At 39.1% G+C, this 12,481-nt stretch overlaps 1 long non-coding RNA gene across 1 annotated transcript; it reads left to right on the plus strand.

The window, feature by feature from the left end:
* The first annotated feature begins 136 nt into the window (after nucleotides 1–136).
* On the plus strand, nucleotides 137–10,566 carry LOC118762708. Its single transcript, XR_004998461.1, has 2 exons — nucleotides 137–202; nucleotides 10,517–10,566. It is a non-coding gene; the product is annotated as an uncharacterized LOC118762708 (long non-coding RNA).
* The last annotated feature ends 1,915 nt before the right edge of the window (nucleotides 10,567–12,481 follow it).

Below are 12,481 nucleotides of genomic sequence, written 5' to 3' on the forward strand. Positions count from 1 at the left end.
GTGTGCTTCCTCGTTTCATTATCTCCCCCTCTCTCTCATAACATGAATGCCTATATGCATGCGTACACAGCCATACACTGAAGTATAAATGTGGATGGAAGCACTCCGTCGGTTACGACGACGAGGGTTCCGGTTGATCCGAATCAACGGAACAGCCTGCTCGTGAAATTAACGTGTAAGTGGCTGAGCACTCCACAGACACGTGTACCCTTAACGTAGTTCTCGGAGATATTCAGCGTGACACAGAGAGTGACAAGGCCGGCCCTTTGAAATACAGGTACAACAGAAACAGGAAGTAAGCGTGAGAGAAAGTTGTGGTGAAAGAGTACAGCAGGGATCACCACCATCCCCTGCCGGAGCCTCGTGGAGCTTTTAGGTGTTTTCGCTCAATAAACACTCACAATGCCCGGTCTGGGAATCGAAACCGCGATCCTACGACCGCGATTCCGCTGCCCTAACCACTGGGCCATTGCGCCTCCATGATTGCCTATATGCATGCGTACACAGCCATACACTGAAGTATAAATGTATTTGGGTTCCAGCTAAATATAAATGTTTATAAACCGAAACAATAAATATTTATCTAATCCGCACACGAGGGCGACTTAATCAATTCATTGAGCATTTTTGATTATTACAGTCACCCTTTAAGAATATAATTATCTTGATTAATATCAGAACATCAGAATATATATTTCTTTACTCCCCACATGGGGCTAAACACAGAGGGGACAAACAAGGACAGACAAACGGATTAAGTCGATTTCATTGACTCCAGTGCGTAACTGGTACTTAATTTATCGACCTCGAAAGGATGAAAGGCAAAATCGACCTCGGCAGAATTTGAACTCACAACGTAACGGCAGACGAAATATTGCTAAGCATTTCACCTGGCGTGCTAACGTTTCTGCCAGCTCGCCACCTTTCTCAGAATATAGAGAATATAGAGAGACGGTAGCCATCATGCGTCCCTAACCACATTAGTAAAGTAATAGAGATGTGTATGGATATAGTTGAAATTTACAGAAAAACAAAAGACGGAGACAGGTGTATAAACAACCAGCAGGTGTATTATATGTGTGTGTGTGTGTGTGTGTACGTATATATATATATATTATATATATATATATATATATCACTTTGATCACTTTGACCGACCAGTCAGTCAGGCGTCCATTTGACACCGCTGGTCACTGTTGTTGTTATATATATATAATGTATTGAGTATTAAAGGAAGTAGTGAGTACTTAGTATGAAAGATTAAGAAAATGAGAGAGACTGAAACAACGTGTTAACGATACGAGATACTTTATTCGACTGCCGTTGTTGTACAAGTTAATTGTTTTGGCGGGAAACAAAGTGAAAGTCCTTTTATCAAGGGAGACAATGGGCGACGTTGATTGTTCATGTTTGTTGTGATGATTATATAACATCTTCCTTTTTTTTTTTTTTTTATTTTTTTTATATCATCTGTATCTACAGGGAATAATTATTCGTCGTCCACTTTTGTGGTTTTATTATTTTGTAGTGTTGAATTCTGTAGTTGTGCTGTTTTGTTTTTTCATGCGTGTTTGTTGACTTTGGAAATATATTTTCATAATCTAATTCTTCTGTTATGCGAACGTGTTCGTTTGTTTTAAGAATATGTTGTCTATTTCGTTTGACTGTATTTCCTTCCTCTGTTATAACTAAGTATGAACGAGGTTGCTCTAGTTTTTTAATTATTTTGCCCCTTTTAAACCAATTGTTGTTAAACTTAATTCTAACCGTGTCGTGTGGTTTTAACTCTGGGAGTTCTGTTGTAATGTTTGATTTCTTCTTTTTGTGAGGCCTGATACCAATTTTGTCGTGTAGTATGTTTGGGAGATTTGTTCGCAATGTTCTATTCATTATTTGATTTGCAGGGGATGGTGCACCATTTTGTAATTTAGTCGTGCGTAATGCTAAGAGCGCTAACTGAGGTTCTTCGCCACTTTTGAATGCCTTTTTTAGCGTCTTTTTTATTGTCTGTATATTTCTCTCAACCATGCCATTCGCTTGATGATAATGCGGGCTTGTCTTCGTGTGATGAAAATGCCAATTTTTTGCAAATTTTTTGAATTCAGCCGAATTGAATTCTGGACCGTTGTCACTTACAACTGTTTGCGGAATTCCGAATTTAGCAAAAGTTTCTTTTAATTTTTTGATTACGGTTTTTGACTGGCAATCATTTATTTCGTGTAGATCAAAAAATCTTGTTGTATAGTCAATAATTGTGACATACGAATTTCCAGACAGGTGAAATACGTCTGTACCCACTTTGGTCCATGGTGTAGTAGGTATTTCATGATTTATTAGTGGTTCGGCTGCTTGTTGATTTTTGTAGTCAATGCAGTATGAGCATGTGTTAATCATGTCTTTGATTTGAGCGTTAATGCCGGGCCAGTATATACATTCCTTCGCTCTCTCTATGCATTTTTCGATACCCATGTGTCCGGTATGTATTTCCTGTAGAGCTTCTCTACGTAATGACTTAGGTACAATTATTCTTGAACCTTTTAGAACGAGACCATTGACGATTGATATTTCATCACGAACGGATACGAATGGTTTGATGTTTATTGGTATTTTGTCTTTTGGGGGCCATTCTGTTCTTGTATATGTGACGAGTGTCTGTAGAGACGGGTCGTCTGCAGTGGCTTCTTTATACTCTTTTAATTTAGTGTCGGTTATGGGGTAATTTTTTATTACTGCATGAATGTGCGATTTCATATCTTCGTCTGATACTTCTGGAGTATTTTGCTCAAGGTATGCACGTGATAGGGTATCTGCAACAATTGATTCTTTACCAGGTATGTGGTTTAGGTCAAAATCATATCTTTGTAATGTTAGTAGAAATCTTTGGATTCTGGGGGGGCATTTAGTGATCGATTTTTTGAATATTTGCTTCAACGGTTTATGGTCATTTTCGATTCTGAAATGAGTTCCGTATATAAACTGATGAAATTTCTTGCATGCGAAAACTATACTGAGAGCTTCGCTCTCTATCGGACAGTAGTTTTGTTCCGCTTGAGTTGTTGCACGAGATGCAAACGAAACAGGTAGCCATCTTTCGTTGTGTTTCTGCTCAAGTATCGCTCCGAGCCCATGCTTACTAGCATCTGTAGTTATTTTTATTGGTAGATCTGGATCATAAAATTGTAGCACTGGTTTTCTGGTAATCATTTCTTTTAGCTTTTTTATTGCTTCGATTTGTGGTTTGTCGAATGACCATAACGTGTCACTCTGTAGAAGCTGGCGCAATGGTGCTGTGACTTCGGAGTAATTAGATAAAAATTTACATAGGTAATTTGTCATACCTAGGAATCTTTGTAATTCTTTTTTACTTGTTGGCAGTGGCATGTGAATGATTGCTTGTACCTTGGTTGGATCTTGTTTTATCCCTTCGGTTAATATATGCCCAAGGTACTTGATTTGTGATTCATAGAAGATACACTTTGATTTATTTAACTTTAATCCGTGCTTTCGGATTCGATCGAAAACTTGTTGTAGTCTATTTGTGTGTTCTTCTAAAGTGTTGGACCAGATTATGATGTCATCCTGTGAATTTCTTGCTCCTTCTATGCCCTCTATTATTTTTGAAATTTCTTTTTGGAAAACTTCACTGGCGCTGTGAATTCCAAAGGGTAGTCGTGTGAAGCGATACCTTCCAAAAGGTGTGTTGAACGTTAAAAGATGGGAGCTTTCTTCGTCAACTGGAATTTGCCAGTATCCATTAGATGCATCGAGTTTTGAAAAATATTTAGGGTTATGCATTTGTGCAAAAATGTCCTCCGCTGTAGGGAGTTTGAAATGTTGCCTTTTTATGGCTTTGTTTAGATTCTTGGGGTCTAAACAGATCGGAGTTTTCCGTTGGCTTTTTCAACGATGACTAGGGAATTTACCCAGTCTGTAGGTTCACTAACAGGTTTTATGATATCTAATTCTGTCATTCTTTTTAATTCTTTGTTGAGTTTTTCTTTTATAGAAAAAGGAACCGATCTTGGTGGATGAATTACAGGAGTTATTTGTGGATCCACTGTGATATGATGTGTTATTGACAAAGTGCCGATTTCTCCGAAACAGTCTTCATATTTTTCTAATATGTCGTTTGTGTTCGACGAATTTATTTTTGAAATTCTCTGAATCAGGTTCAGATCTTTAGCTGTCTTTGCATCTATAACTGCGTGCGAGTTTGTTTTTGCAACAATGAATTTTATTTGCTTTGATAATTCTTTGTATTTAATGACTGCTGTGCATTTTCCTAGCACTTTTATAGCTGTGTTATTATAAGCTGATAATCGAGTTGAAGTTTTTTGCAGTTGTGGTTTTGGAATTATATTTCTATATTCTCTGAATGGCAGTACGGTTACGTCTGCTCCTGTATCTATTTTGAATGTTACATTCGAGTTGTTCACTTTTAGTTCGACCGTCCAAATGTCTTTTGGAGTCTTGAACTTTTCGATTTTGTGCACGCGGGAATTATTTGCAGTGATCATTTCGAGTGCATGTGTATCGTCATCTGATTCATCGTCGGTATGTATCTCTACTTTATGTACAAATTTTCTTGATTTGCACATTTTTGCATAGTGTCCTTGTTTCTTGCATTTTTCACATGTCTTGTGAAATGCTGGGCATTTATTTCTTTTGTGATTATAACCACAATAGTGACAGTTAGTGACGTAGTGTTGACTTGGCGCTTGAAACTTCGCGGGCTTTCTGTCACTTCCGCCCTGTTCGTTTTGATGTCTGGATTGCATATGGCGGGTATTTGAGTTTTGGCGCCTTTTCTGTCGTGTTGACTATATACCCTCGAGATTTCGTTATCTCTTGTTTCGGATGTGGCATTTAGCATCCTTGATTGGAGTCGTGTTTGCTCTGCACTCTGACCTGCTTGAATTGTTTTTTGTAGGTCTAAATTTGGTTCTCTCAATAATCTTTCTCTTAATCTCATGTCTCTGATTCCACATATCAGAATATCTTTGGTGAGACTGTCTGTGAGGTTGCCGAATTCGCACTGTTGTGCCTTTTGGCGCAACTCTACTACGTACTCATCGAATTTTTGATGTTCCGCTTGTCCACATGTGAAGAATTTGTGTCTTAGGAAAGTTATGTTTTTCCTGGGTTCACAATATGCATCGAATTTTTCGATTACTGTCTGAAGGTTCATTTCTTCGTCGGGTGAATCGAAATCCAGTGTGGAATGGATATCTCGGCCTTTAGAACCGATGCAAGTTAAAAACATTGAAGTTTTTACTTTGTCTGGCTTCATGTCACTTTCTGTTGCTATCAAAAAGAGATTGAATTCTTTTTTCCACTTTTTCCATGCTGCGGCTAGATTTTCCTGATTAAAGTCTAGGTCTTTTGGATGCGGTAAATTTTCCATTTCGTCTTTGAAGTATGATTTCAACTTCTTTTTTCCTTTGGTTTCTGTATTTTGGGTTCTTTTAGTATTCTGACACCATGTTGTTGTTATATATATATAATGTATTGAGTATTAAAGGAAGTAGTGAGTACTTAGTATGAAAGATTAAGAAAATGAGAGAGACTGAAACAACGTGTTAACGATACAAGATACTTTATTCGACTGCCGTTGTTGTACAAGTTAATTGTTTTGGCGGGAAACAAAGTGAAAGTCCTTTTATCAAGGGAGACAATGGGCGACGTTGATTGTTCATGTTTGTTGTGATGATTATATAACAGTCACAGCACGCTGTCCACTCCTCTCTGGATCATGCCTTTCTCATCCACGTGATCCCAATCGTCCTCTTGAAATCGTCACTCCACCGTCGTGGAGGTCTTCCGGGTGGTTGTTTCCGCTCGCGCGGGTACCACTCGACAACTGCATGCGTCCACCGATTATCGGTGAGCCGGGCGACGTGTCCAGCCCATCTATACTTGCTGCGAGTATACTCTGCGATGACATCTCTCACGCCGGACTTCTTCCTGATGATCTCACTATTTATGTGCTCTCTCAACGAAATACCAAGCATTGACCTTTCCATGGCTCTTTGAGCCGTTATTAGTCTTTGCTCTTCTCTCTTTGTGGTCGCCCATGTTTCACTACCATATAACATTGTAGGCAGAACTGCACTGTTAATGAGGTTGGTGCGGTGGTCCTGTCCAACCTTCCTTTGAGCACTTCCCTTATGCCATTGAACGCCTTCCATCCGGCCCTTACTCTCCGTGAGATCTCCTTTTTTATATCCCGGGATAAAATATATATATATATATATATATACATACACAAACAAATATATATGTATGTACATGTGTATGTTTGTGTGTACGTCATTTCAGAGCTCCAAGATTCCGTTATGGTACAAAATGCACTTCGGAAACTCCTGTACCTGGTGGAATTGAAGTCCGATCCCTTGTGACAGGTGTACCGACCAATACAGTTGCTTCTATTCCCCATGTGATAACATTAATAAACCATTTCACTTCAAATGCTTTTAGCTTCCAGTGAGTCTGTCTTTTGTCTTTGACCATCAGTAAATCTCATGGATGGTAGTTCCTATTTACTGCAGTTGAACAGCCAAGACTAGGTTTCTGCCTTGGTCAGCTGTAATACGAAACAGTAGGACACGAAATGTGTTTTCCAGATCTCTGACCGAATAAAACTGTTTCTGTTGGAATTTCTTTCGCTTTAGGCGCAGGAGTGGCTGTGTGGTAAGTAGCTTGCTTACCAACCACATGGTTCCGGGTTCAGTCCCACTGCGTGGCATCTTGGGCAAGTGTCTTCTGCTATAGCCCCGGGCCGACCAATGCCTTGTGAGTGGATTTGGTAGACGGAAACTGAAAGAAGCCTGTCGTATATATGTATATATATATAAGTGTGTGTGTATATGTTTGTTTGTCTGTGTTTGTCCCCCTAGCATTGCTTGACAACCGATGCTGGTGTGTTTACGTCCCCGTCACTTAGCGGTTCGGCAAAAGAGACCGATAGAATAAGTACTGGGCTTACAAAGAATAAGTCCCGGGGTCGATTTGCTTGACTAAAGGCGGTGCTCCAGCATGGCCGCAATCAAATGACTGAAACAAGTAAAAGAGTATGTGCTCCATATCATGGAAATTGTAGTTAAGTTACCTGTGCCAGTGACACGTAAAAAGCACCGTCTGGACGTGGCAGATACCAGTGCCGCCTGACTGGCATCCGTGTAGGTGACATGTAAAAGCACCAACCGATCGTGGCCATTTGCCAGCCTCCTCTGGCACCTATGCCGGTGGCACGTAAAAAACACCCACTACAATCACGGAGTGGTTGGTATTAGGAAGGGCATCCAGCTGTAGAAACACTGCCAAACCAGACTGGAGCCTGGTGCAGCCTCCATGGCTTCCCAGACCCCAGTCGAACCGTCCAACCCATGCCAGCATGGAAAACGGACGTTAAATGATGATGATGATGATGATGATGATATCAACTTAGTATTGCATGAAAATATATGAAGTAAAATATAAGCGTGCATTTTCTCAAGTTACGAAACTAAAATTATTAATAAATAATGAATAAAATTATTAATAAATAATTAATAAAATTATTGATAAATAAAGGCCCCAAACATAGAAGCACAAAAAAAATGAACTTTAGAGAAATAACTGCATTGCATTTAGTTGAGCCTATAGTATTGCAGTTTAGAATTTATACCAGTGTTACGAGATGTAGCAATGGACAAAGAATGGCCAAAGAAGATGTGAGATGCTGGTGGTTTAAGTTCGATCTGAGTTGCATATAATAAACAACACTTTTGAATTATTAACAGAATTTTACTTCACCACACGAATATGTTCCATGTTGCTCGTGAATTGAAAACTGCAACAACAAAGTTTACTCACCGAAAGGACAATTCTGTAGGTCTTAGAAAAAGTTGATTGAAGAAGCTCTGTAAATAAGCTGCTGCCAAGATAGGAGAAAATATACCATACTGGGTTCATGATTGCAAGGCTAGCTGTTGTCTATTGGCTTGAGGAAGGAGTCATTAGACTGGCTGTTAAAAGCAACAAAATGAGAGTGTGGTTAGCTTAGCTGCGGCCAACCTCACACTGACATTTGGCGCCCAAAGCATGCCTGTGTTTGTAATCATTACTTATTTCTTTACTACCCACAAGGGGCTACACACAGAGGGGACAAACAAGGAGAGACGAACGGATTAAGTTGATTACATCGGCCCCAGTGCGTAACTGGTACTTAATTTATCGACCCCAAAAGGAGATGAAAAGCAAAGTCGACCATGGAGGAATTTGAACTCAGAACATAACGGCAGACGAAATACCTATTTCTTTACTACCCACAAGGGGCTAAACACAGAGGGGACAAAGGAGGACAGACAAACAGATTAAGTCTATTACATCGACCCCAGTGCGTAACTGGTACTTAATTTATCGACCCCAAAAGGAGATGAAAAGCAAAGTCGACCTCTGCGGAATTTGAACTCAGAACATAGCGGTGGACGAAATAACACAAAGCATTTCGCCCGGCGTGCTGACGTTTCTGCCAGCTCGCCGCCTTAATCATTACCAAGAGCATCATCGGCATTTTATCGTCCGTCCTCCATGGGTTGGACGGCTAGACAGGAGCTGGGAAAGCCAGGGAACTGCACCACTGTCTGCTTTGGCATAGTTTCTACGACTGGATCTCATTCCCAATGGTAACCAGTTTATGAGCTTGTTAGATGTTCTAACAACTTCTAGAGCAATGCATTACGTGATGTCTCGATACTAACTGGCCCATAACTTGGCCGATCACATGAAAAAGCTGTCGCTAAGCCGTGACTTTTAACCTGGCAATTCGTCAATTCGGTTTTGCATCTGCTACGCTTGATTAACAGTAATTTTCACGAAATATATGTTAGACAAAAGTTTACTTTTTTATCAATATATACTTAAACTGTATTATAATATTCTACTGTTTTATTAAAAAATATATTTAAAATGATTTGTTTTTAAAGAGAATAAAAATTCAGATGATATTTTTAAAAACATTGTTCATTTTTTTCCATTTGATCAATTAACTTTTTCTTCCGCAAACGATTTTGGTTGAGTATACCATGCATATCTTCAAATGTGTAAACAAATACATATACGTACAAATACGTGTGAGCACGCACGCAAACACACACACATACATGTAATATATGTATACACACACACATATATATATTTGTGTATGTGTGTGGAGGAAGGGGTTTGCGTGTCTTTGAAGTTCAATGTAGTTTATTGCAGTGCAAGAATCTGATATTAACTAAATGACGAAACATCAAAGAATTTCGAAAAATATTTTTAAAATGTTCGAATATTGTAACAGACAACATTAGCTTTGTTGATGGTGTAGGTCGTTTCAATGTTTAATCGTATTGACCGCTGCAATGAAAGGGATAGGTAATCATACAGACAGATAGATAGATAGATAGATAGATAGATAGATAGATAGATAGATAGATAGATAGATAGATAGATAGATAGATAGATAGATAGATAGATAGATATGTAGATAGATATGTAGATAGACACACACACAGAGACAGATAATAGATAGACAGACTGACAGACAGATAGATAGGTAGACAGCTAAATAGATGTAAAAGCAGGCAGACAGATAGACAGACAAAAATAGATAGATAGATAGATAGATATAGATAGATAGATAGATAGATAGATAGATAGATAGATAGATAGATAGATAGAGAGAGAGAGAGAGAGAGAGAGAGAGAGAGAGACATTGATGGGTGGATAGTAAGGTAGATAAGAAGATGGACAGCTGGTTAAGTGGACAGGGGCAGATGTATTTAGATTAATCAGTTGGTGAGGGGCAGCTTAGCTTATGAGTTATATCCCTTCTCTACTGAAACATCCATGAAATGGAACATGGGACAAAATGGAATTCCAGTTGAGGGGAGATGTGAGTGTTTAAAGTATTTAGAGGGAGAATTTAGTTAAACACTTTAGATGGTAAGGGAATATTTAGCTGCTGAAATGACTTCTTTTAGGGGATGCTTTTGGGGCTTTAGGTGGTGAAGTGCCTTTTCAGTTTTATGAACAATATAGTGGATTGCACTTGAACATTGCAGACGTTCGGAACAGTCACAGGACTATTGTGGGCACTCTGAGGACTATGATAGGCCCTCCAATGACTATCACGGACCCTCCGAGGACTCTCGCAGGCCCTCCGATGACTCACGCGGGCCCTCTGAGGACTATTGCAAGCACTCTGTGAACTATGACCCCCCACCCACCCCCCGAGGACTATCACAAGCCCTCCGAGGACTATCATGGGCCCTCTGAGGACAATCGGGAGCCCTTTGAGAACTATTGAGGGCCCTCAAGGACTATCATTGGCCCTCTCAGGGCTTCCACGAGTGTCTACAAAGACAGAGGCTGTCAATGTTCTTAAATTGATGACTGGCACTCCATTACTTACAGCAACAAAAGTTCCAGTTGTTGTGGCCAACAAAATAGCCCCTTTGCGAAATTAACGTGTAAGTGGTTGAGCACTCCAGAGACAAGCATTCTCTTAATGTAGTTCACAGGGAGATTGAGTGTGACACAGAGTGTGACAAGGCTGGACCCTTTTGAATTACTGGTACTACTCCTTTTTTGCCTGCTGAGTGGACTAGAGTGAAGTGTCTTGATCAAGGATGACACAAGGCCATACTGGTTTTCAAACTCACAACCATAAAGTCATGAACCGAATTCCCTGAACACTGAGCCACGGGCCTTCACCATATGCCGATACCAGCATGGAAAGACATTAACCCCGAAGGAGATCCAGTGATCCGACATCTTAGAAAGGAAGAATGAGGCATTGTGCAGGAACTGTGTGCCATGGACACAACATTATTTACATTCAACGGATATTTGTCCTCATCTTGTTAGTTACTCTCTTTTACTTGTTTCAGTCATTTGACTGCGGCCATGCTGGAGCACCGCCTTTAGTCGAGCAAATCGACCCAGGACTTATTCTTTGTAAGCCCAGTACTTATTCTATGGGTCTCTTTTGCCGAACCACTAAGTGACGGGGACGTAAACCCACCAGCATCGGTTGTCAAGCAATGCTAGGGGGACAAACACAGGCACACAAATATATACACACACATACACATATATATACATATATACGACGGGCTTCTTTCAGTTTCCGTCTACCAAATCCACTCACAAGGCTTTGGTTGGCCCGAGGCTATAGTAGAAGACACTTGCCCAAGATGCCACACAGTGGGACTGAACCCGGAACCATGTGGTTGGTAAGCAAGCTACTTACCACACAAAGTTTTGGCTTATATACCCTCCAGCCTTCATCAGATGCCTTGGGGGAAATTTCAAACCTCGGTTCTCATTCCTAAGGTATTTTTCGATGTTATAATAATAATAATAATAATAATAATAATTATTATTATTATTCAGGTCACTGCCTGGAATCGAACTCGGAATCTTGGGGTTAGTAGCCCGCACTCTTAACCACTACACCATATACCCATTGTTGTTTAGTTGTTATTTTTTTATTTTTCTCAATAAGAATCTTTGGTTTCAAACTTCATTCAGAAATTACTTTTATTTTATTATATTTATACTGTTTTTATTATATCCAGTTGGTTCCATAAATAAAAGTGGAAACTTCCTTCTGTGATTCTGGTATTTTTGTTTTATATAATTTGCTTCAATTAAACAAAAACGAGTAAATTTGGTTTCATATCATTTCTTGTTACCCTTTGCAAAGCAATTGTTTTTGCCCCTTCAGAATATTCTTCGCAGAAATTTCCTGAGAGGAGTCAGTTAAAAGATTTTCTGAAGCAAAAACTATGATGAAATCGCTGAAATATACAAATGAAATAGCTTACGCATGAACATATTGGTATAAGATTTCGAATAAACATCAGAGGCATCTTATATAATAAAATCTAGATTCTGTGTTAAACGTAATTGAAATGTCACTATGTGTTTGTATCTAATATATATCCTTTATTTTTATATACACCTCACAATCTTCATACATAGGCATCAAAGTATGTCTTGGTTCTCTCCAGGAGCATTTAATTTGTTCTTGTTAAATATATATCAATCAGCAGAGGTGTCATGCAGTTTAAATCCATTGGCAGGGCATGCTTGTTTCAGTTGGGATCTATTTGAATATTTTATCTCATTTTCCAAACCCTGTCAACATTTTATTTGCTACAAAACTATTAGCAGTATATAAGCCATATATTTAAGCTGCAAAACCGCAGGAAGTCCTAATTAATATGTTTTGATCTTAAGGCTGTATTTCAAAGCAACAGGCTTGTAATTATTTCTTTGCATTCAACTAAATATATTGAATATAAATGTAACTTTTCAAGTTTTCATTCGTTTTTGAAACGAAAGGTTTTAGCACCCTCTCCAACCGATGAAACTCCTTTTAATCGACGGAACTTAGAAATACATTTCAAACATTTTCGTTTTATCTAAAATTATTATTAGTTCTGAAGAAAAG

The sequence above is a fragment of the Octopus sinensis genome, linkage group LG3 (assembly GCF_006345805.1).
Source record: "Octopus sinensis linkage group LG3, ASM634580v1, whole genome shotgun sequence".
In the NCBI taxonomy this organism is placed as follows: domain Eukaryota; kingdom Metazoa; phylum Mollusca; class Cephalopoda; order Octopoda; family Octopodidae; genus Octopus; species Octopus sinensis.